General features: G+C 36.3%; 1 pseudogene across 1 annotated transcript; it reads right to left on the bottom strand.

Annotated features, from left to right (window-relative positions):
• Positions 1 to 23,695: 23,695 nt before the first annotated feature.
• Positions 23,696 to 24,373, bottom strand: LOC308427686 (COP9 signalosome complex subunit 8-like; annotated as a pseudogene). The gene has a single exon. The product of its transcript is annotated as a COP9 signalosome complex subunit 8-like (transcript).
• Positions 24,374 to 27,262: the final 2,889 nt, after the last annotated feature.

Genomic DNA, 27,262 nt, shown 5'->3' with positions numbered 1-27,262 from the left:
GTATGGTCCTATAGAGAATAACCTATACCTTGTCAACCAAGTAAATCAAGGCTGTTAGTTCCCAGCATCTTCTACCACAGCTGCCAGCTAAATAGTAGCCTAATAAAATAACTGTAATTAAGATTGCCTTTCTGAACCACTGTAATTGTGAAAATATGAAATATCTCCTTAGGTTCATATACTAAAATTCTTGATCTCTTGCTGCTGGCTGTGTCTGAAGAATTGAACCCTTGTTGGAAGAAATAGCCACCCACAATGTACTTTTGAAAGTTGTATCTCTCTTTTGTGACTTACTCAGTTTCTATTCATTCTTTGTACAGATAAACAGCCTTTATTCCCATAGTCTCTTCCTAGCCCAGAGTCTTCTGTTACCCCATGTCCAGAATGAATAGAGGGACAAACTGTGGACTGAAATTATTGAAATGTGAGCTAACACAAAGTTTTCTTCACTTTCAGTTGCTTGTGTGAGTTGTTTTGACACATAAAAAAGAAGATATCTGGTATAATCAGTGGTGATTTTGTGACACTCAGAGCTATTCACAGATGCTTTCAACTTGAGGATGTTAAGTTTGGGTGATTTGTTATTAGCAGTAACTTATTCAATGGTGTTTTAAGCTAGAACATTGAACATCTATAACAGTGGTTCTCAATGTGTGGGTCAAATGACCCCTTAACAAGGGTCACCTAGACCATTAGAAAACACTGACATTTACATTATGAGTTATAATAGTATCATGATCATATTCATGATGTATTTAATTTTACAAAATTAATTTTATGATTAAGGTTTACTATAACATGAGGAACTGTATTAGAGGGTGAGCATTAGAAAGGTTCATGTCAGAATCCCTGTATAAGAGAATAAGGCTATCAAGTGAATTTTCTGGAGTGGCCCACTGTTTGGAAAGGTTGTAATGAGTAAACTCAGGGTCTTCTGAGATTTCATTCCAGAATTTCTTCTTGCTTCTGATATGCTTTTCCTGTCACTAATACATAGCCTAGTTATTCCTGGACATTAGCCCACTCTATTAGACAGATTACTTACAGATCAATATACAGCTGAACTCTCATGTAGTAAAGCTCTGTAGACCCATTAAGGATTTCATAATTCCTAATAATTTTATACAACTCCTAAATCTGTACAAGTAACTTTAAGGCCTCTGTAGTATGAAAGCTACAAATAGAGCTCTGTAAACCTTCATGTGTCATACGTTAATTGCACCAAAAGAGAAACAGGCTTGAGACAGATTTGTGATCAAGGTCAGGTCTAAAGATGAAGCCACGGGTATGCACTATGATGAAGCAAGGCCATATGAAACCGTTGCTTTGAACTTATAATGAGCTTATAGAATGAAACATTACTTTGAACTATAGTCATTCTAACTAGCATCTGTTTTATGTAAAATTTTATCTATGAGGTAATTCTTTTTTACATAGATATCTTTTAGTCTAAAAGCTATAACATCTTAAAAGCAATAATAAAGTTGAGTGTAGCCCATCCCAAAATATCTAGAGTATGTGTTTCTTTGTGTTCATGACTCTCTTTTCTCTTTCTTTTTTGCTTTTCTATTCTCCCTGCTTCTCTTAGAGTTAAACTCTGAGCTTCTTGCCTGATCATCAAGGGGCTCCTGAATAAAAGAACAAAGAGCTAAAATAAGCTAATTTCTTAATCTCCTGTGGCTAAGCAGAAGGTGTTAAACACCAGAAGACAGCAGTTTTGGATCTTAGAATTGGAAAAAGTTAGAGATAGAAGAATCACCTTTGACTCCTCTCTCCCATCTCTGACTTCATATCCCATTGCTGAACTGGCACCTTGGCTAGCTTAAAGCAGGTTTTAGAATTAATGGACATAAAGAAGTTCATACCTTAGGCCTGCTTGTGTTTTAGTCCCAGGAACAGAGGAACACAAGATGTGATGATATAGTATTGGCAGATTGTTTCCTTTAGTGTGTCATTTTATAAGATGGAGATAGGATGCTCTCCCAGTAAAGTACAGGTTGGTTAATAAGAAAAAAGAATAGAAATCTGGTCAACACTATCCATATGTTTTGGCCAACTTGTTTTATTTTCCATCAACATTGGATAAGATTTTAGGTCTTTATTCTGAAATCAAAACAAAAATTCATGTTTGTGTGAGCATTTTTGAAGAATGTAAAAAAAAAAAGGATAATTTTAAACTAGAAAAACAATACTTCTTTTAAAAACGTAGTGCATGTGTCTAAATGTGAGAGCTACATCATCCCATCTAGGGCTCTGGAAACAGCATTGTAGAGGGAGCACAAAGATTCTGAGAGCCACTCTCTTCACCTGCTTTGCCTTGTGGGACTGAGCAACTGCTAGATCCTTGGACTTCCACTCACAGCTACTGCTGACCATTGTTGGGGAGTTGGACTACAGACTAAACAAAAAAAAAAATATTCAATATAAAATTAACAGATATCCAGGACCCACCCTCAGACCATCTGCCACCAGAAACAGCGGTGAGCCAGCGGTGGTCCAGCGGTGATCCAGGGACGCAGGACTGGCAAGGAGGCTTTCCGACTAGCTGGGGTGCAGAGAGATCTCTGCAGAACACACGCGAAAACAGCAGTTTCCCGGTTCCCCAGCTTGGTTCAGGGAACCAGTAACCCGGCATTGGGCTATTCCCAGCCAGACAACATTGAGTGCAGAACACACATTCAGACCATCTGCCACCAGGAACAGCGGTGAGCCAGCGGTGTGTCAGCAGTGAGCTAGCAGTGAGCCAGCTGTGATCCAGGGGCACAAGACTGGAACAGCAGTGAGCCAGCGATGATCCAGGGACACAGGACTGGAAGAGCTGTGAGCCAGCAGTGAGCCAGAAGTAATCCAGTGGTGACCAAGGAACACAAGACTGACAACAAGATGGAAAGAAGAAAGGGAAAGAATGTACACCAGGGAAACCAAGACTTCCCAGCAACACCAGTACACAGATCTCCCACCATAGCAAACAGTGGAATACCAAAGACTCCAGAAGAAGAAGACACAGACCTGAAATTGTACCTCAAGATGATGATAGTGATCCTTAAACAAGAACAGGAGAAAAGGGATAAAGAATTAGAAACTTTTAAAGAGGAAACAAGAAAAACTCTCAAAGAACTAAAAGAAGTAGAGGAAAACAGAACCAAAAAGATGAAGGAATGAAAGACAGAATTTAAAACGGAATAGGACACATTAACGAAAACACTAAAAGAGACAACCCTAGAGATAGAAAACCTAAAAAGGAAATCAGGAGTCACATATACAAGCATTTCCAATAGACTACAAGAGGTGGAAGAGAGAATCTCAGGGTCCGAAAACTACATTGAAAACATAGAAAACACAGTCAGAGAAGATGAAAAAACCAAAAGCTCCTAACCCAAAATGTCCAGGAGATTCAGGACACAATGAGAAGACCAAACCTAAGGATAATAGGAATAGAAGAGGGAGAAGAATATCAACTAAGAGGCACAGTAAATATCTTCAACAAAATCATAGAAGAAAACTTACCTACCCTTAAGAATGAGATGGCCATGAGCATAAAACAAGTCTACTGAACTCCAAATAGATTGGACCAGAAAAGAAATTTCTCCCAACACATAATAGTCAAAACACCAAGTGCCTAAAGCAATGAGAAAGTATTAAAAGCAGTAAGGGAAAAAGGCCAGGTAACATATAAAGGCAGACCAATCAGAATCACACCCGATTTCTCAGCAGAGACTATGAAAGCAAGAAGAGCCTGGACAGACATCATGCAGACCCTAAGAGAGCAGAGGTGCCAGCCCAAATTGCTATACCCAGCAAAACTCTCAGTCACCATAGATGGAGAGGCTAAGATATTCCAAAACAAAGTGAAATTTACACAATATCTGACAACACACCCAGCACTACAATGAATTATAGGGGGAAAACCCAATACAATGAGGGGAACTACATTCTAATTAAAACAAGAAAACTTCTAAGCAAGAAAACCAAAAGAAGAAAGACGTACAGGCAAAATTCAACCTCCAAAAGCAAAAATAGCAGGAAACAGCAACGACTATTCCTTAATATCTGTTAACATAAATGGACTCAACTCCACAATAAAGTTATAGGCTATCAGACTGGATACATAAAAAAAACCCAAGCAATTTGTCGAATGCTTTCTCAGTGTCTAGTGAGATGACCATGTGATTTTGGTCTTTAAGTTTGTTTATATGGTGGATTACGTTGATGGATTTCCTTATGTTAAACCATAAGGAAAATGGTTTTAACATTTCCCAGGGATGAAGCCTACTTGGTCATGATGAATGATCGTTTTGATGTGTTCTTGGATTCGGTTTGCAAGGATTTTGTTGAGTATTTTTGCATCAATGTTCATAAGTGAGATTGGTCTGAAGTTCTCTTTCTTTGTAGGGTCTTTGTGTGGTTTAGGTACGAGGGTTATTATAGCCTCAAAAAATGAGTTGGGTAATAATCCATCTGATTCTATCTTTTGGAATAGTTTGGCGAGTATTGGTGTTATATTCTCAATAAATGTCTGATAAAATTCTGCACTGACTGAACCAGTCTGGACCTGGGCTCTTTTTGGTTGGGAGACTTTTGATGACTTCTTCTATTTCTTTAGATGTTATAGGGTTATTTGGATGGTTTACTTGGTCCTGGTTTAACTTTGGGACCTTGTATCTGTCTAGGAGTTCATCCATTTCCTCCAGATTTTCCAATTTTGTGGAGTATAAACTTTTGTAGTAGGATCTGATGATTTCTTGAATTTCCTCAGTTTCAGTTGTTATGTCGCCACTTTTCTTTCTGATTTTGTTAATTTGGATACTCTCTCTTTGCCCTCTAGTTAGTCTGGCTAGGGGTTTATCAATCTTGTTGATTTTCTCAAAGAACCAACTCTTTGTTTTGTTGATTTTTTTCAATGGTTCTTTATGTTTCTATTTGGTCTATTTCTGCCCTAATTTTGATTATTTCTTGCCGTCTACTCTTTTTGGGTATATCTGCTTCCTTTTGTTCTAGGGCTTTTAGCTGTGCTGTCAGGTTGCTGAGGTTAGCTCGCTCCAGTTTCATTTGGGAAGCACTTAGGGCTATGAGTTTTCCTCTCAATACTGCTTTCATTGCATCGCATAGGTTTGGGTATGTTGTGTTTTCGTTTTCGTTGAATTCTAGAAAATCCTTAATTTCTTTCTTTATTTCTTCTTTGACCCTGCTATCCTTTAACAGAGCATTGTTTAGTTTCCATGTGTATGTGGGATTTTTGTTGTCTTTGTTGTTGTTAAAGACCAGCCATAGACCATGCTGATAGAGATACTTAAACAAGAAAGGGAGGAAAAGCAAAAAGATTCAGAAGCTTTTAAAGAAGAAACAAGAAAAACACTCAAAGAACTCAAACAACTAGAGTAAAACAGAACCAAAGAAATAAAGGAATGGAAGAGGGAAATTAAAACAGAAATTGACACAATAAAGAAAACGCTAAAAGAGATAACCCTAGAGTCAGAACACCAAAAAATGAAATCAGGAGTCACAGAAGCAAGCATTTCCAATAGATTACAAGAGATCGAAGAGAGAATCTCGGGGGAAGAAGACAACATTGCAAACATAGACAAAACAGCCAGAGAAGATGCAAAAAACAAAAAGCTCCTAACCCAAAATGTCCAGGAAATCCAAGACACGATGAGAAGACCAAACCTAAGGATAATAGGAATAGAAGAGGGAGAAGAGTATCAACTAAGAGGCACAGTAAATATCTCCAACAAAGTCATAGAAGAAAACTTTCCTACCCTCAAGAATGAGATGACTACGAGCATAAAAGAAGCCTTCAGAACTCCAAATAGGTTGGACCAGAAAAGAAATACCTCCTGACACATAACAGTAAAAACATCAAGTGCCCAAAGTAAAGAAAGAATACTAAAAGCAGTAAGGGAAAAAAAGTAACATATAAAATCAGACCAATCAGACTCACACCCGATTTCTCAACAGAGACTATGAAAGCTAGAAGAGCCTGGACAGACATCATGCACTCCTTAAGAGAGCACAAGTGCCAGCCCAAGCTGCTATACCCAGCAAAACTATCAATCACCATAGATGGAGAGATGAAGATATTTCAAGACAAATCAAAATTCACACAATATTTGACCACAAACCCAGCACTACAACGAATTAAAGTGGAAAACCCAATACAATGAGGGAAAATACAGCCTAGTAAAAACAAGAAAACTCCTAAACAAGTAAACTATAAGAGGAAAAAAACACAGACACAACTCAACCCAAAAAAGCAATAATGGCAGGAAACAGAAACAACTATTCCGTTATATCTATTAACACAAATGGTCTCAACTCCCCAATAAAGAGACATAGACTATCAGACTGGATGCATAAACAAAATCCATCCTTTTGCTGCATATAGGAAACTCATCTCAGAGACAGAGACAGACACTATCTCAGAGTAAAAGGGTGGGAAAATTACTTCCAAGCAAACAGCTCCAAGAAGCAAGCTGGAGTGGCTATTCTAATATCAAATAAAGTAAATTTCCAACCAAAAGTTATCAAAAAAGATAAGGAAGGACACTTTTTACTCATTACCGGGAAAATCTGTCAGGAGGAACTCTCAATCCTTAACATATATGCTCCAAATAAAAAAATCACCCACATTCATAAAAGAAACCCTACTAAAGCTCAAAAAATACATTTCACCCCACACAATAATAGTAGGAGACTTTAATACCCCACTCTCACCAATGGACAGATCATGGAAACAGAAACTGAACAAGGACACTGAAAAAGTAGCAGAGACTTTGAGCCAACTCGAATTAATAGATATATACAGAACATACTATCCTAAAGTAAAAGAATACACCTTCTTCTCACCACCCCATGGCACCTTTTTGAAAATTGACCACATAATTTGACACAGAACGAGCCTCCACCGATATAAGAAGATTGAAATACTCCCATGCATCCTCTCAGATCACTATGGTCTACGGCTGGTCTGGAACTCTCAATCCTTAACATATATGCTCCAAATACAAAAGCACCCCATCACCCTCTACCTATTCAACATAGTACTGGAAGTCCTGGCCAGAGCAATTAGACAGCAAAAGGAAATCAAAGGGATACAAATTGGAAGAAAAGAAGTAAAAAGATCACTATTGGCAGATGACATGATAGTGTACTTAAGCGACCCTACAAATTCCACCAGAGAACTCCTATAGCTGATAAACAAGTTGAGCAAAGTGCCTGGATATAAAATTAACTAAACCAAATCAGTATCCTTCCTATATTCAAAGGGCAATCATGTGCAGAAAGAAATTAGGGAAAAGTTACCCTTCACAATAGTCACAAAAACTATGAAATACCTTGGTGTGACTCTAACTAAGGAAGTGAAGAACCTGTATGACAAGAACTTCAAACCTCTAAAGAAGGAAATTGAGGAAGGTTTCAGAAAATGGAAATATCTCCCATGCTCATGGATTAGAAGGATCAACATTTTAAAAACGGCCATCTTACCAAAAGCAATCTACGAATTCAATGCAATCCCCATCAAAATTCCAATCCAGTTCTTCATTGAGTTGGAAAGATCAATGTGCAATTTCATCTGGAATAACAAAAGACCTAGTATATTGAAATTTATCTTCAACAACAAGAAAACATCTTCAGGAATCACTATCCCTGACCTCAAGCTATATTACAAGGCAATTGTGCTGAAAACTGCATGGTACTGGTGCAGAAATAGGAACGTGTATCAATGAAAAAGAATAAAAGATCCAGAAACAAGCCCTCACATATATGGTCACCTGAGTTTTGATAAAGAAACTGTAAACATTCAATTGAAAAAGGACAGCCTATTCAACAAATGTTGTTGGTCCAACTAGCACTCAGCATGCACAAGAATGAAAATAGACCCTTTCTTATCTCCTTGTACAAAGCTCTAGTGCAAGTGGATTAAAGATGTCCACATTACCCAGGTACACTGAAATTATTAGATGAGAAAGTAGGAAAAACCTTAGAACTTATAGGCCCAGGAGAAATTTTCCTGAACAGAACACCAACAGTTCGAGCTCTAAGGTCAAAGATTGATAAATAGGACTTAATGAGATTGCAAAGTTTCTGTAAGGCTAAAGACCCTCTCAAGAAAATAAAAAGGCAGCCAACAGAGTGGGAAAAGATATTTACCATCCCCATATCAGATAGAGGCCTAATATCTAAGTTATACAAAGAACTTAAAAAGTGAGACACCAGAAAATCAAAATTTCTATTAAAAAATAGGGTACAGACTTAAACAAAAAGTTCTCAATCAAGAAATATCAAGTGGCTAAGAAACATCTAAGGAAGTGCTCAACATCCTTAGCTTTCAGGGAAATGCAAATCAAAACAACCCTGAGATTCCACCTCATACCAGTCAGATTGGCCAAGATCCAAAACTCAGATGACAACAGATGCTGGCGAGGATGTGGAGAAAGAGGAACACTTCTCCACTATTGGTGGGGTTGTAAAATGATACAACCACTCTGGAAATCAGTCTGGTGGTTCCTCAGAAAAATGGATGTAGTACTACCTGAAGACCCAGTTATTCCACTTTTGAGCATTTACCCCAGAGACACTCCAACATACAACCAAGATACATGCACCACAATTTTCATTGCAGCTCAATTTATAATAGTCAGAAGCTGGAAAGAACCCAGATGTCCTTCAGTAGATGAATGGATACAAAAATTGTTGTACATTTACACAATGGAGTACTACTCAGCTATCATAAACAATGACCTAAGGAAATTCTTACGAAAATTGATGCATCTAGAGAATGTCTTCCTGAGTGAGATAACCCAGTCACAAAAGAACAGACATAATATGTAGTTACTGAATACCCCAGGAATAACTCACAGACTGTGTGAAGTTCAAGAAAAAAGAGAATATATTTTAATTAAAATGGAACTGTATCACATCCCCATTTCCTTCCTACAGCCCCTCCAAGTTTCTCTCCTATCCCCTCAAATTAAAACTCTCTTTTCTCATATTATTCTTACATATATACATATGTGTATGTATATATACCCACAAATACTTAGTTACAACCTTTAAAAATATATTTGTATACTTCTATGCAAAAAGGCTTAAAAATTTGTACATTTATCTTTGTTTTTTAAAATAAAAATTTTCAATTAAAAAAAAGTTTCTGAGAGCCATATGGTCCAAAGGTATGCATTAAAAAGACATCTTGCAGACATGTGATAGTCATTATATTTATAAACTCACTACAGCATTTGATCATCTTTATGAGACTGACATGAAGATTAGGCCCCTTAAATTTGTCCTGGATTGGTAGGGTCCCATGAAGTCTCAATCCTTCCTAAAAAGCTATTGACAACTGTCTGGAAAGGAAACGTGCCATTGCCTTCAGTGACATAGCCACAGGTAAGTTCTCCACACTCCAAGCCAGCCACTCATGTACTCAATGAGTGACACTCAAACAATATATGAATATACACGGTAGGTGACTTGTAGGAGAGGATTCAGCAGAAAAGGGCACATAAAACATGAGACTGGAGCTGACAATGTCTAAAATTAATTAAATGAATATATGAAGCTATTAAGCAAAATTCACCCAAAAAAACTTCTAATCTTTATTCATTAAAATGAGTCTTTTCATTTTGCTTTAAGCAAAAACTAATATTCTATACTTTTCTGAAGTTTGTAACATATTCCTTATTTACATCTATAGCTTTAGAATAAAATATGAAGAATATTGCTGGGGAAGGAGCAGTGGAAGCTTTTATATGTACTATAATTGAGGGTTTATTTTCTGGGATTTAGTGATTATTTGATTTTTTGTTTTGTTTGTGTAGAGAAATTTTTATCTTGCATTACAGTGTTCTAGGTACAGCATTCTGAATTTTTTGAATAATAAAAATTTAAAAAAAACTATTCTAATCAGGTGGGTACATAATGTATTTTCCTCAGAAGTTATTTAATTGCATATTTTAAAAACATAGAGCTATAATTGGAGATTAGCCATTAGTATTTAACAGTATTCATTCTTGTCTGTCAATCAAATTGTTCAAAAATACTTCATGATCTAAGAGAATTAAGATGTTGACAAGAACAAAATTCAGAAAATTTATTTTCTTTGGGGCCTTTGGAAATTTGAGATGAAAATTCCATAGAACTGTTCCTTATATTAGGATGAAACAAACCACATGGTCCAGCCACCCGTTCATCTTATGTCTTGCAGTTCATTTTATATAAAGTGAACTCTGCAATAATATCTTAATATGGAAACTCACATGAGACAGAAAGTATTATGTTGTTTAATAAAACTTTTGAGACTTGAGGAAGGAGTCTTTGTATCCCATGGGCATGAGAGACATGGCTTCTGGTAGGGATCTGATGATCACTTTTTAATTGCCCTTTGTTTCTGGTTGTTTTTCAAATTCACTTCTTCCTACTTTTTACTAGTTTTTAAAATTATGTTTTAAAAGATGTAAAAATTATGTTCACTAATACTTTTCTTTCTAATATATTAATTATAATGAAAATATTCAAGGGAAAAAAGAGAAATGATAGTTGCTTGAATGTAAAACAATCACAATAGTTAATCCATTTCTCAGAATCCCAAAAGATAGTTCTCAAGGCAATCATCTTGAATATTATAATCTTAACAGGTACAAGTTCTGAAAATTGAATCAATAAACACCTCAGTAGATTCTATATATCTTCCAAAATAGGAGTCCCATAGAAATTGTTTGTGAGAGACAGAACACTTGCCCTGAGTTTCAGTCCTAGCACCTTAAAAGGCAAATACTATATATGAGGAATCAAAAACAGATCTAAGAAAGTGTTTGGCTAAAAGGTAACAGTGAAAAAAATCTTTTTGCTTTTTTCTATGCATACACTGCATCCAGCTAATGAGATTTCATGGACTTTTAGTGAATTAAAACAGCAATGGTTAAAAGAAGCAAGTTAAGTTATGGAGCAGTTTGAGACATGTTACATTCAGACTGGACAAAAAGAATCAGAGGCTATTTTTCTGTCACTGTCATTATTTCTGCTAGATTCACAGTCTGTAAAGAAGAACTGAAGAAGCTGATGTCCGGTACTCAAAGCAACATAAATATGGCACAAAATTAAAAGAATTAGGCAGAATGCTAATGTTGTTGCACATCTAAGCACAGAATTCCACAAACAGCAACAACAGTATAGCATGGAAAATATGAACACTCTTTGCAAGGAATGCCATATTCTAGAAGAAGAAAAAATACTGTTTTAATTGCATGACATCAAAATGGAGGTGTGAACCTCAATAGGAAGACTGGCTAGGTTCACTGGAGTAACTCCGTAGAACCCACTAGATCTTCCTCTTACGTAATCTTTCTGTTATGTGTTTTATGTTTTTGTCATTCCTACTATGTCAAACATGAACTGTTTAGATCCTCACAGAGTAGTCTAATACATTTGTGTGTTGTCTATAAATTGAAGTGCTCCAAAGTTCATTATTGCAGTACTGACATTGTGTACAAACACTGCATCTAAGGTCAATGGCATGTCTTCCAATGGTCTTGTGTATGTGTGTACTTGTAAATGCTTCAATAGATGTCTTAAAGTCTCAGCCTTTTGGGAGATGTTGGTTGCCTGCTTTGTTTTCTTATCTTGTCAGCATATTTATCAGTATGTATTGATGCTGTATTTCAGATGACCACAGTTACAAAGCTTCATGTGCAGAGCAATCAACCACAGTGATGTGTTTATACATTCTGCTTTTGGACATATTATTTTACTATTACAATGTATGTGCTCATAAATGTTAAGTCCATGTAACTGTCAGTATTATTATGTATTTATTCTTGCAAATATGTATGCTGTCATCACTAAATTAATCGTCTTGAGCAGCCTATGCTGTCTTCTGTCATATTTTTATGTTTCTGAAATAAATTTCTTTAAATGTAAATAAATATGTTTGATGAATTTTAAAATTATTTTTATTAGAATTCTATTTGATCAGTTTCATTTTTTTCCTAAGGATTTTAGACATTAGGGATGTTTAAAAAGACTTACTTATTTTATGTGTATTATTGTTTTGCCTGTGCATAGTCTGTGTGCTATTAATGTGCCTGTTACCTGAGAAGGCCAGAAGACAGACTTGGAGAGCTTGAAATGGATCTTCCATATAGTTGTTAGAAATCATACCCAAGTTCTCCTCATAAGCCAACTTTTGAGATCCAATATTATAGATTTTTGCTTTACTATAATCCCAACCTTTAGAATGTTAGAATTACATTCAACATTAGAAATGTAGAATTCAGAAGTTTTGTCTTCAGAGATTATAGCATAATGTTCCTTTGCTATGGCCCCACCTTAACTTGTAGAATATATGCCCTTCCACATGTTCTATAATCTCCAATGGATACTTGAAACAGTGCCTGATAAAGGTGAATAAAAGACTGTGTAACTCAGATATGAGAAAAGAGCAATGTTACTTACCAGTAATGGATGCAAATGATGGTTGGTGATTACTGTGATGGGGAATGGCTATGGGCCCTTTGGCCATTGTGGAACATGTAGTGTCTGAAAATATAGACATTTTTTGTTGTTATTTTGTTTTGAAGCGGAAGCTTCCTTATTTTTAGAACTCAGTTATGTCAAGTATTGTTTTTCTGAAAGCTGTACTGATAGAGGATGTTTTGCCAAAGCAAATGAGAGGGTATGTGATGTTTTGCTGGACTGGCTGCTTGAGAGGGCATGTGATGTTTAGAAAGAGAATAACTGTAACCTCATAAACAGTGAGAGATCACTTTGGCATTGGAATAGTCTTTGATGGCCATGCAATATATCATCACTCTCACTTCTTCCCCGGTCTTCGTTTTGTAAAGAGAAATACACCAAAGACCTTCTTGTGGCATTCTGGCTGCTTACTCTGATTCCTGACAATTGAGCAGAGTCTTGTGGTTTCTGCTGTATCAAGCCATTGCTACTGGTTTGTGATTAGTGTTTGCCATTTGACAGGACTGTTGGAATACTGACAACAAATATTGAAATCACCTCCATAGAACTACTTCCAAACAGGCTACAAACTCCTTATCTTATTAATCTTCTTTCTCCCTTACTTCTGGTTGGTAGGCTAGAAGGAAGGTTGCTATGTTTAAGTTCACTGAATAAAGTAGATTTAAAGGAACACTAAGACTACAGTGTTTAACTTGAAAAAATAATATACTGCCGTAAGTTTGAATATAATAGACCATCGTTGAAATCCTAGTGCTCCTTTCCAGGTAAATGACATTGAATAAATGGTAAAAGCCCCATCAATCTCAGTTGTATCACACAAATATATGGTAAAATAAATAATTTTTATTTCAGTTAAAGAAATAAAAAGATGATATAGAAGGTCCTTCACTTAACATGATTCAACTTACAATTTGTTAACTTTATGATGATGCAAACACGATGCACTTTTATTCTGTGTTTTGATCAGTTTCCATGTATGAAGCTTGACACAATAGTTTCATGAGCTGTCAGGCAGAAGTAGTGAGCTAAAGTTACAAATGAGTCACTGGAATCAAGGAGAAACAACCAGTGCTCCTCAGTGCAGTATGGTACTAAGCTGTGACGGCCAGTAGCAGAGGTGGTTCAAATTCATTATGAATGTGAGCTTTTATGCATTCTATATGTTTAACAGGATGCAGTTTTATCACAGGAGAAAGATAATTCTTTTATGTAAAACATTTAGACTGATATTGGCCCTAGTAAACGTTTAAAAAATATAAGCCAAATTTTTATCCACATCATTATTAATAAATTTTAGTTGGAATGAAGGAAACATGTATTCATATAATTTTAAGACATATGTCAGGTAAGAATAATAGTTTTATTGGTTGATTAATGTACACATTTATGTATCCAGATGTTTGCAACTATAAACTAGTGAAAAAACAAGATTATACCAAAGAACAAACACATCTTTGAATATATGTATAGATGTATAGATATTATATATATATATATAATGTAATCAAATGCTCACCAAGCAAAATTTTCACATAAATTAAATGTATATTTATTAATTATTTATCATTATGTATGCACATACATAATATATATAATGGTATAAAATAAATATTACATGTGGTAATATATTGCATGTAAAATATCAATTTTTTATAAGTATTAAAATATTGGATACATATTCTCAGTGGAGTAACAATTACATTCTCTGTGTTTCATAGCTGCAACATGGAAGAGAGTAAATAGAGGATATTTTTGAGGAATCAATACAGTTTTCAATATAGAACAGCAAGTGCTAAGGGAAGGAGAAAATGTAAAGAAATTTACTAGAAATTTCTTTTTAGACGGTTCTTAGGTTTCCCCAGTAACCAGTGCCTAGAGCAGCTCAAGGCTGAAAATGCTTTCATTCATAGAAAGAATCCCAGGATGAGATTCCACATAGATGTTATATCATTTCACAGCAGTGGTACTCTGAATTAGTCAACAAGTACTGAAATATCTTCTCCACTTAGAGACTTTCAAAGTACAATTTAGGGTAGAGGCAGAATCCTTTATTGAGCAGTCCATAGAGAATTCTCTCTAAGCACACAATTTCTGTAGTTGAAAGCTCTAAGTTTCAATTTTATCAGTCATGGCTACTCAGTGGATATAATCAGAAGAAAGAAAAGCCTAAGTTTATTCATCTTATGAAAAAGCACATAGGCTAATCTACCTAGTTGTCTGCTCATTTAAGTAATCATGTACACAAAGGGTACAATGCCCAAAATGTACTTATTAATAAGGTAAAAGAGATAAATAATGAGCAAGATTTTGTGTACATTGTTATTCACATTTCTGATTGTTATATGTATTTTCTATGGATGTGTATACTTAGGTATGTATAGCTGATAATATAATGGCTTACCTATTGAGATTTAACTTATAGAATTGCTCAAAATAGATTGGATAAGATTAAAAAATGCAAATTAAGATTAACAATAAAATGTGTCATATATCTGTTCGTGAAAACATCTGTTTTCAATAATGTTCCAATGGGTTATCTCCTATGGCAGAAAACCTGCTTGTATGAAGAAAGTGTTGTATTACTGGCCTTAACTATGTGTGTACATTTAAACCCTGAGTGCTTAGTGTCTGTGTCAGTAATTTGTGATTGCCCGCAAATTCTAAAAGCAGAGCTTAAAACTTTTTTTTCTCCTTGGCTTGCTTTCTGTTGTGTGTGAAACACCTGCAATTCAGGCTTTTCTTGGAGGGGTAGAAGGAAGCATTGCTCCTGACAACATATTCTAGTGAATGTTGTAGTTTCTGTCTAAAACACAGCAAAGAAGAATCACAGACAGACATCTTAGCTGGTTTTAGTGATTGGGTACACTATATAAACATTTGATTTATTTTTATTTTTACTTGATATTCTCTCTATTTACATTTCAAATGTTATCCTCTTTTCCCCTACACCCATTCCTCTCCCCCTCCCCTTACTTCCATGACGATGTTCCCATTCCCAACCACCCTCTCCCACCTCAGCACCTTGGCATTCCCCTACACTGGGAAAACAACAAGCCTTCACAGGACCAAAGGCCTCTTTTCCCGCTGATACCAGACAATGCTATCCTCTTCTACATATACAACTGGAGCCCATGGGTCTCTCCAAATATACTCATTGGTTGGTGTCCCTGGGTGCTCTGGATAGTTTTGTTGGTTGATAATGTTTTTCTTCCCATGAGGTTGCAAACCATTTCAGCTCCTCAGTCCTTTCTCTAGCTCCTTCACTGGGGTTCCCATGTTTAGTCCGATGGTTACCTGTAAGCATGCTTAACTGTATTTCTATGACTCCAGCAAAGCCTCTGAGGAGGCATCATTATCTGGCTCCTGCCAGTATGTACTTCTTGGCATTAGCAATAGTGCTTGGGTTTGGTGGCTGCATATTGGGTGGATCCCCAGGTGAGGCAGCCTCTGAATGACCTTTTCTTCAATCCCTGCTCCTCCAGTTGTTCCTGTACTTCCTCTCCTGAGTTTTTAGTTTTCCCTTCTAAGAAGGACTGAGCTATCCACAATTTTGCCTGTCCTTCTTTTTGAGCTGCATTAGTTCTGTAAATTGTTTCCTGGGTATTTTGAGCTTTTGGGGCTAGTATCAATTTTTTATCAAGTGTATTCTTTTGTGACTGAATTGCCTCATTCAGGATGATAACTTCTAGTTCCATCCATTTGCCCAGGAATTTCATGAAGTCATTGTTTTGTTTAACAATGAGTAATACCAAGTAATACATCAATGTGTAAATGTACCAAATTTTGGTATCCATTCTTCTGTTGATGGACATCTGGATTTTTTCCAGCTTCTAGCTATTATCAATAATGCTGACATAGGCATTTTATAAAAACAAAATTTAAAATTGTCCAAGGCTTTGTCGAGGATTAAAACATTAGTTTCTGTGAAAGGCCATATGGTAGACAGTTCAGGTTGTTTGGAGCCTTATAGTTTCCCTGAGGACAACCAACTCTTGTAGAAAAAATCTCCCATAGAAATAGTATGGTTCATTCATCATGACTGTTTGGCAAAAACAGGCTGCACTTTAGGACTGTTGCCTGAATTGAACCTCAGGGTCCTTAATTTTCAGGCCTCATGGTTCAAACCAAAAAGAGCAAAGAGAAAATTTAAAAATGCCAAAATGCATGACTAATTCACTTTTTAATGCTCACATAGAGGGATATAAATTTAGATTATTAAAGAATATCCTATTTCAATACTATGATTGACTTAATTTTCTTGCAAAATCACTTTAAAATTGATAATTTTTTCTAGAGAAAGCACACTAATTGAGTTTTATTGTAATGAAAGCCTGAAAGGTGAGGATTACTTTTTTAATATACATTTTCATTAAATTATAATTATGTCATTTTCATCCTTCTCTTGAAGTATATTACTTTAAAATATGGCCAACCATTTCACAGCTAAGAAGAAACTTCCAGTCGTTAGTAAACATCAAATGAAGTAGTATGCTTGAGTGCTGGTATGGTAGCTTGGAGTTAGGTTATGTGTGAGTGCTCCTGAGTATTCACATGCATGTGTTGAAAGAACTGAGAACTGCTCTGCTAACATATTGGGTTTAAATACCCAGTTGTGAACAAAATAAAATGCTTCAAAAATACAAATAGACAATCATACATTGGCTATGGAACTTACTACAATGGATTGTATGATACTACAGGTAGACTTTGCTTTCAGGATTAAGACAAAACACACATTCATCTCCCCATCAGCTGCCCATGCAGACAGCAGTGGTTCCAGGCATTTGCCTATCTCTACCTTTCTAGTATTGGGTGGGTCTATAAGGACATACCACCTTATTGTGATTCTTTTTTGTTCGGTTCAGAGTTAAAAATCATGCCCTGTGGCTTACAATGCTTAATTTTACCAACCAAAGCTTCTCCCTGGCTCCACTAAGGGACTTTTTGAAAAAAGCCCAGTTTTGAGGGACACTGTATAGCTAAGATAAAACCTATTAAAAGTACAAGTCACATTTTTCTTTTGGGTATACATTTATTTTGCCATATTAAGGACATACACCCTCTACTCTGGGTAAAATCACTAACATTATAAAAAATGAATAAAGAAATAGTAGATAAAATATCTATGTACTGACAGGCATGGCACATGGTTAAGTAAGAGTATGACTGTGTTCTTACAGAAATGATTTATATTTAATAGGCATATTTAATGCATATTACATTATGATTATTCATTTATATATATCTCCCATTAGATGGTAAGTTACACAAGGTCAAAGTAATGTGGTTGATTGACAATTGTAAGTTCAATGCTTAACACCTTGGGTGTCATATAATAAATTCTCAAGAGATGCTATTAAGTTCTGTAAAAGAAAAATTGAAAATTCAAAAGAAAGTACAAGAATATTGGTTTGGGAATCAAACTTGCTAGAAAAGGAAGTGAGCAAATCTATTTGGACTAACTCTCCACTATTAAAATACATGTATACAAATCATCCTCAATACATTCCAGAAATTTTCTTCCTCACACATCACCCTCCTTTGTATCTGGAGGGATTAACTTATAAAGATTAGTTAGTAGCAGGTCAGAATGCCAAGTCTCAGAGGAGCCTGCATAAAAAACACTTAGGTTTTACAGTTCATAAGCAATTCTCTAGATTTGCTACATGGCTGACTAACGGGAGGATTTGGCTTCCTTAGAGGCACAGTGTGTTTGTTCAGGTCATGGGTGACTTTAACCCAGATCAGTAGCAGTCCATATTATATCAGCAAAAACAAATTACTTTCAACGTTTTAGAACTGGCTAATGAATAATTCTTTCCTGTTCAATTTCAGTGACTTAGATTTTCTCGTCCTGTATCTCAGACTCATCATGTTTCAAAATTATTTCTTCCTGTGCAAGTATTTCACCCATCACTTTAAAACTATTTGAGTGCCAATCCATTCCCTCTCAACTTCAGATTCTTTACAGAACTCATCTCTGTGCCTTTAGAGTGGACTTTGCAAACACTTGCCACACTCCTCTCCAGTCTTTGTAGAACAAATGGATGCCATACACTTCTAGTCTATGTCCAGCATTTTTTTTTATTCCTCCCTGCCCATCCTTTGATGGTGGATAGGATGTTCCTACAATGTGCTTTTATACAATCCTGTAGTTTTCCAAGAGTGTATAGACATATGATTCAGATTCTAATTGTATTTTCAGTAGAGAGTAGGATACATGGAGAAATGATTATTATTGGTACAATATTAGCCTCCAATTTTTATTCTCACATATTTAGTGAAGAACAGAATAATTATTGGGTGTTTCCTGTGATCTTCTTAGGGTTCTTTGAGTGTTGCTGGCTCTTATGTTTTCCAAGCTTTTGGTCATTTATGATTTAACACAGTCCATCATAATGTACAACTCAAAACATACAAACAAACAAACAAACCATCAAGTCCTTAGATTCTAGTTTCTGTTCTATGCTCTATCTAATGTGAACTATCTACTATCAAAATGTGACATAGAAAGATTCTTTAGCCAGATAAATATTAATACTATTTAGTAAGAAGAAGAAACCACAGCTTTGACCTCTGTAGAAAGACCTTTAAATTCTCTGCTATTGAAATCACTGAACCTTATAAATATTTTAATACTCAATACATTGTGACATCCTAAAGAGACAAAATTTGTTAATTCTTCATTTTAGTATAACACACAATACAAAGATGTCACCCTATTAAATACTTTATTTTTTGTTTGTTTTTTTTTTTTTTTTTTTATGTTTCAGTTGTTTGGGCATCTCTTGATAACCTCTTAGCTAACAAATCATCTAGATGTAACTCAATCTCAGTACTGAATGCTTTATTCGGTGACATAAAATGGCCAAAAGAAACTCTGTCTATCCCATTTCTTTGAGATTTAATTTACATTGCCATCACATATTTCAGTATTTTAGGAAGTTTCTGTTGCATTAGATTTTCATAATGTTCCTCAAATGGCTCCTAATTTTAACTGTCTTTCCTTATATCTTACACTTTTTCTCTCCCTCCCCACTTGATCCTCTTGTCCAAGCTGACCCTCACCCACCATTCATCCATAAGTATCTAGGCATAACTACATTGCCACCTAGTTCTTTACTCGATTCCTAAGCTCTGTGGTTTTATAGATTATAGCTTGGTGGTCATTGACTTAATTGCAAACATCTACATATAAACAAATACATGCTATATTAGTATTTCAGAGTCTGCATTGCCCATTTAGGATGGTTTTTTTTTTTTTTTTAGGTCTATCCATTTATTTTCAAATTTCATGATTGAATAGTACTCCATTATGTAACTGTTGCCAAGACTATGGCTTTTCACAAACTGACATCAAGGCCTCATTGTTAAACAAAGCACTGGTACAATTAATTGAGCATGGATTTTGGTCTATGATGATTTCCTACCTGCAAGTGGTGTACATATATATCATGAGAAAAGAGTGGATATACTGAGAAACTCAAGTAGCTAATAAAATTACATCCTTACACTCCCTGAGCTACAGATATTTGTCCCAGTTCCTTCTTGTATCATTTCTCTTTTACTTTTTACATTCTGATGGAGTTTCCTGTGCAATTCAAATGCTCATTCACACATTCATGTACTTTACTACACTCCAAAATACCTGCAGTTCTGTAAACATTCTCTATGAACAACTGGTTCTCTGAGTCTCAAAGTAATGACCCACAACTGTCTAGTTTATAAATATGCACAGCTCACATTTTTTATATAAGAGCCTTAAATCATTGTCAGTAAGAAATGTTGCTATTTCAAAGCCAAACATTTCACTGCCTACTACCAATAAGTGCTTTGAGCAGGATACATGATAGCAAAGCTTTTACAGTTGTACAATGATGTTGGTGCCTCCCAAATTCTATTTAAAATGAAGTGTGATAGTGAAAGTCTTTAATACCAGCACTTAGAAAGCAGAGGCAGGTGAAGTTTTGTGAGTTTGTAGTCAACCTAGTCCACAGAGTGAGTTACAGGAAATCTAGGCCTACCACACAGACAAACTTTCTCTTGAAAATCTGAAGAAGATAAAAAATAGATGGAGTAGGACAGGAAGCAAGAGGAGGAGAGCAGAAGAAAAAAAATGAAAGAAAAGTAATTTATTTGATAAAAATGCATCTACAAAGCTTAGAGACAAAACACAGAAGGAAAAATTTAATATAAAAGGTAAGGTTTAAGCCTGTCCATTGCATCCCAAACTGGTGAGGAAGGTCAATATTTGAGAGCTGCTTCAGTTTGAAATCAGGTCTGAGTTTGCATTTGGTTTTTCATTAAATTAAATGACTTTGAAAAGCAATTTGACACCTTCAACTAATGAGTTAATGAAGTGTTAATGTAAAAATAGTCAAGGTGAACAGTAGATGTGGTTATTTTGAAACAGCCTGTTAAACACTAGTGGAGTGTCTAACACTTGTCAGGGGGTCAATCCTTCTATGCTTCAGGTAAGAGGTTTTATGGAAAGATGTCTGAATATCTTTCTAGAATGGAATGCTTACTTAAAAATACTAAAAACTGATGAAATATAAATATGAGACATAAGCAGAATAAAATCCATTTATATACACAATATCTACATATTATTTTCTTGCAGTGTTCAGGGAGATGAATTTCAAGTTTTACCTACAAAGTAGTGATCTACAAGGAAACTACAGAACTGTAGAAGTAGAAAAAATACATGGAATCAGGAGATTTAAAGGAATTAAAATCTACCCTTGAATCTCAATTTCCTTCTTTGCAAAATGCCTAATTTATTACAGTCATCAGCAATTTTTTTAAAACTGGTGCTGGAGAAATGGCTTAAAGTTATGAGTTCTTAAAGCTTTCTGAGGGCCAAAACTATCTGGTGATTCACAAGTCCTCATAACTCTATCTCCAGGAAAACCATTTATGACCTCCACAGAAATACACACATTTATAAGCATACACACACACACACACACACACACACACACACACATACACGCACACATGCACGCATGCATGCGTGTGCGCACGCAAAAAAATTAAAAAGAACATTAAAAAATTTTTTTAAATAATTTTTAAAAAGAAGTTTAAAATACTAATTAATAATCAGTGACATCTATTAACTTAATCAACACACATGCCATCCTTTCAATCCATCAGTAAATATCTAGTATTCAGAAAATTTATTTCTGAGTTATGTCTGCCAACAGAAAGAAGAAAATAAATTATAGGGACAAATTTCTGTAAATTCAATATGCTTTGAAAATAAATACCTACAAATACCCACTGTCATGATACATAATCATGTACTGTAGCACAGGTATACATATGAGAATGATCTCATAAAATTATATGGCAGCAGTAAACTTTCTATTGTCCTTTGACAAAGCCCATTGTAGCCTAGCATCATGATGAATTCTCATCTTTGTAGTGATCCTAGTACAAACAAAGCAATTGCAGCTCCTGTTATAAAATTGTACAGCACATGCAATTGTGGTTAATAGCTAATATTGTCAATAAACTCCTATATCATGTGATAGCTCCATAGGCTATAAACATGTACTGTGTGTTGCTGTGAAGTAGGTTACACTCTGCAGTTTAGCCATATATTAAACTGTACCATATGGCCTAATTGTGCAGGATGCTATATCATCTTGTTTTGAGAAAAATACCTATGATGTATGATATCTCCTTTTGGGGCATTTCTCAAAACATGTCCCTCTGATTGTTAAATGATAGATTTATTGTAATAAAATTACTGAAAGTCAAACAAATTTGTTTTTGATGAGATAGGAAACAACAATTGTGACACAATAGTGAAATAAAATTAGTCAACAGAATTTTCAACAAGACTTTATATCAAAAAACAAATGAGAAAAATAGTGACAATATCCATACTATTGTGAATTTTCATTGTTAAAGGGCAAAACTAGTCAGTGTATCAAATTTCAAAACTTCTTCTTTCCATGAGCCTCGGGGAGTTGTTTATTCCAGAAAAAAAAAATAGCTTAGAACAGTGACCCTGACCAGAGTCATCATTAGAAATAGAATGACGATTAAGTATTTTAGTTTCCCTTATAACTAGTAACAGGCCAGGAACTCGAAATAGTCTGAAAGAACATAAAGTTCTCAGCATCACTGCCCACCGTGTACTCGCAACTCTACTGAGTGACCCCTCTTAACCCAGTCAGTACTAGTACTAGTGTCTTCCTTACATAGATCACAACATCTTGGTAATCATTTGTTTTAACTATCCAGACATAAGTTTGAAAATGAAATTAAAACAAAACAAAATAAAGGGACACAATTTGACAAAAACTAAAGCCCCAACTTCTGCATCCAAAAGTTTTCTAATTTCTTTTTTTTTTTTTACCAACTCAATTAAATATTTATTGAACAAATGCAGAATAGATGAACCAGGGCCGTTTTATCCTGAAGGTACATTAGCCATCTCAAATCTTCAAGGGTTGCCATACAAGAACAAAACTGGAGGCATTACTTCTACACAGGATGTAGATGCGCAGCAGGAGGGCTGCAGGCCCGCCCTCAGCTCAGGAGCTTCCTTCAGCACACACTACACTTCACGCTCCTTCCCTTTTTCTGACAGAGGCATCAGAACTTCGAGTTTCTCACCAACACCTAAGTTGCATTTTCACTGCACATTGTCTGTCTCATGCAATGGATGTTTGCACACACTGGGAAAACAGATGTAGCACTGAAAAGCTCCTCCCCAGGAGACGGTCTGCCACTACTCTGCTCTTTCTGATTCTACATTACTGATTCCGCGTTCTGGGATGGGAAGAAGAGCACATTCTCCAGAGCATGACAATGTGGGTAGGGCTCCACCCGGGACCGTCAGTCCTCCTCAAATCCCAAGCACATCACTTCAGCTAGAGGCCAGTGGTACGCAGGAGGGTGTTGTTTGCCACAGCGCCCTCTCCTTACTTGAAGCAGGACAGCTTGTGTTCGGAGTCCAGTCCTTGACAGAAACTCGCTGTATAATACTGATGGCTCCAACCAAAGTGATCCATACAAATGAAAACTGCTCCAAGGACATTCAAAAGTGTCTGAGGAGAAAACTGGACAATGCACTTCATCTTCTAGGTGCATTTTATCACACCCAAAGGACGCAGAGGCACTCACCCTGTTCTGAACTCAGATAAAACTCCATGTCTGTTTGCCAGTGACAGGGACTGAAGGTGAATCTTGAACTCAGAGTGATCAATCAGTTTTCCAGGAAAGCCACGTAATCGGTGACCCTGGCGAGCTGCTTTTCGTTGGGAATTGGCGGAACGGGGGCAGGTTCTGATAAGGGAATAAACCTGTTCAAGGAAACATCCAGGGCTCCTGAGGCTGACTTCCTGGGAAGAACGATTCTTGTGGTGGAGTCAGCCTGACATCCTTGTTTCAACATACCTTTCACAGCCTCTTCAACAGGAAGCCCGACAAAGGCTGCAAAATCGCCTGCGATTATGGAGGTATAAGCTTGAGAGACCAGGGCAAAGACTGGTCTCCTAGTTGATTCTCTAAGGGCTTCCGTGATTGGCTGCACAGTCTCTTCACCACTGGTGGGCGTTGATGGTCATGTAGATCCCAGGGAAATAAATCTCTTTGCCAGATTCTCTGTACAACTGACCAAATTCCCCCAAGTTCGGAATTTGCAGACTTAATAGCAGGTGGTATCCTCTTCCAAAGATATCTTGCATTATTCATGTCATTCTGGAGCAAATACAAAGCTAGAAGCTGACCGTACACTGGTGGAGTGGCAATTCCTCCAGGAGCCTCAAGCTCCTGGTCCTCGCATTGATACAACAGCTTTCTGAAACTGAAGGCGTTGTCCGCCATCACCGCCACTGGCATCTTCCCTGCTGCTCTCACCGCCGCCACCCCTGCCTGACCAAAGCACAAGTTGGCCAAGTTTTCTAATTTCAACAGTAAGTACTAGATGAGGTTAACTTATCTTCATCTAAGAATGAAAGTCTATTTTGGCATTTTGATATTTATTTGAAGATTTTGAAGAACATAAGATCTAACCTCAAGTAAATGATCTTCTGGAGACTGGTGAATTTATGCTATTAGCTTGTTTTTAAGAAAGGAAAATAGGAAAAGCCCATGATTCAGAGGCCAAATTCATCAACAATCTCACTGTGGACAGACTAGAAAACATGACTGATGTAAACATTAGATGTTGAAAATCACTGCCCCAACCACCCTTTTCGAAAGGAGCACCCCCATTTTGAAATATAAATAAAGTAGCACTAATTTTGACTTATGCATCTTGTCTCCAGTTTCCATGTAGCCCCAGAATCAGAAACTCTCAATAGGCATTTGCATAAATAGTGTGATGCAATTCCTCGGGGAATATTTTAAGGGCTCTCTTGGTATTCAGAAGGTAAATGATTTCTAGATTTGGAGAGATTAACTTTTCTTTTTCGTTTTTCTTAACAGTGTAAGCAGCTCAGCAGAAACAGTTATGAAACTCAGAGGATGAGACAAAATATTGAAAATCCAATTTAAATAGCTTCTTAGTATAATGACCTTAAAGGGAAAAAAAAAAAAAAAAACAAACAAACAAACTGCCTAATGGTCATGTACAGAAGTTGAGTGTTCTGAGATATTCATTCAAAGTGGTATTCAGCATGTGAGTATCATGGTTACCAATTGTCTCTTAAGGAGGGTAAACAATGAAAACATGATAAATTATGAAGATGAAAAGGGTCAGGTACTGCACTGCGGCAATTTCTTGCCAAGAGAACAAACTAACAATGTACTGTGTACTCAATTGAATCCATGAAGCGACTGGGCAACTGTTCTGAATCAATTGGTTGAGCAAGACAAAAACAAATAAACAAACAAAAACCATCATCATTTTCAACAACAACCCCAATCATAACTCACAACACGTGTGTTGAAAGTTTATTTCACTTTCTTATAAAATGACAAATATAACAGAATTATAAGTGAGGGAGAAGTCTCATGATAAAAATGTGTCAACTTACACATGAATCACTTAAGCTTAATGCAGTGTTGGAGGAGAGGGATACTACCCACAAAAAAAAAAAAGAAATAATTTGTGGCTTTGGCATGAGTAATTTGCAATAGATGGATGCTGAATTTCCATAGTCTGGCTTTGGCATGAGTAATTTGCAATATCCTTATTTTGTAAGGTGAGATTTTCAGACAATAAGCCAGGCTTATTATTAGTGTCTCATAATTCTGTTATGTAGACATTATCAGAAATCTGTGACTGATGTCAGCACTTACAGAACAATAAGTTATAGGTTTCCGGACGTGACAATTATAGTAAGATAAAACTCAGGACTTAAAGGTTCCGCTGTTTCCTTGCAAGGTAGAACTAAAGGGATAGAGACATCTTTAGTACCATGAACACAGAGACTTTGTTGTACAATATGCACATTTCTGCTACTACTGGCTGCACTGGAAATAAGAAGTCAAGTCCTTTAAAAGTGTAGGAGATGGCAAAATTTCAATACTGAACCTGACAGAAGGAAAGAGAAGTATGCAATTGTGTGTGGTATTGTGAATGTGTGCAGTGTTCTGAAAACACTTGTTAACTGTACATCTGTAGAGGAACTTGCTGGTGTGAACATTATTGCACCAACAGTTCTCCCTCAGTAGAAGGCCTCTCAACACCATAGTATGAGGTGTTCAATTTGCAAATTATTTGCAAAGACTGGAAAGAAGGAGAAAGAGAGAGGAAAGGAGAGAAGATATTTTTTTAATAGAAAAAGAAAAAGAGGCTGACAAAAGAAGGGAGGTAAAAAAGCTTCTCTAATGAGATTCTGGAAGGCTACATTCTCATTAGTGTAACATATTCCATACCACACAGAGATACAATCTGCACAGCTACTGTTCCCCCCACTTCTTCCCAGTTAAACTCCCTTGCATCTCTGTGGGCTGTGCTAGGCAGGCACCATGCACATATGAACGAGAGGCACTGTTATTTAGCAGATAGTAATAGTGCTTAATAAAAATACGTGCTGACAGAAAACAAAGAAGTTTCATTACTTACACTAAATTGCTATTTAAATAAAGTAAAAGGTGAACCTGTTAATATCCAGGGTCACCGAATTTGCAGAAGAAATGGGCTGTCATGGTACATTGTACTTTTTATATTTCCTCTTGAAAAACCCAAAAGAGTTAGTGATCCCCTAGTGAAGGCATGCCTAATCTTCAATCCTTAAACAACAGTGGTATGAAACATAGGGAATCCCTCCAGAGGCATTAACAAACATTGCTGCGGTTGAAGATTGTTTTAAGGCTAACCTAGTTGAGACAGTAGACACCCCAACTGTCTTATTTACCTTACTCCTTAGTAAGCTCCTGAGAGTTGGGAATAGAGGTGAGGATGTATAGAATTAAAATCCCCTGGAATAGAGGGGTAAACATGGATGATTTCTACTCTAAGAAAGACCTGTCACCCTTCCCTATTTGAGTTTTTCCACAGGTGAGAAAACTCAGTCACACGAAGGCAACGCAACCTGTAGGTTAAAGATCCATATGGCTAAAAACAACATCCTCTGGTGGTTTTTTGATGGTATACATGTGTATTGATCTTTGTCACCAAGACAGAAAACCTGAATTGTATACTTAGAAGATGTATGGTAGAAGAAGAGAACCAGTCCCCACATGTTGTTCTCTGACTTCCACATGCCCATCATAGTATGCACTTGTCTGCCCAGACCCACCTCCCACTGACAGATGATGTGAAAAGGAGGTGAAATGAAGCAGGATATTTTAGGACAGGGTGTTTTATGAGGAAGTGACACAA

Source organism: Micromys minutus, assembly GCF_963924665.1.
Source record: "Micromys minutus genome assembly, chromosome: 12".
In the NCBI taxonomy this organism is placed as follows: Eukaryota; Metazoa; Chordata; class Mammalia; order Rodentia; family Muridae; genus Micromys; species Micromys minutus.
This window is presented reverse-complemented; position numbering and strand designations above follow the sequence as displayed.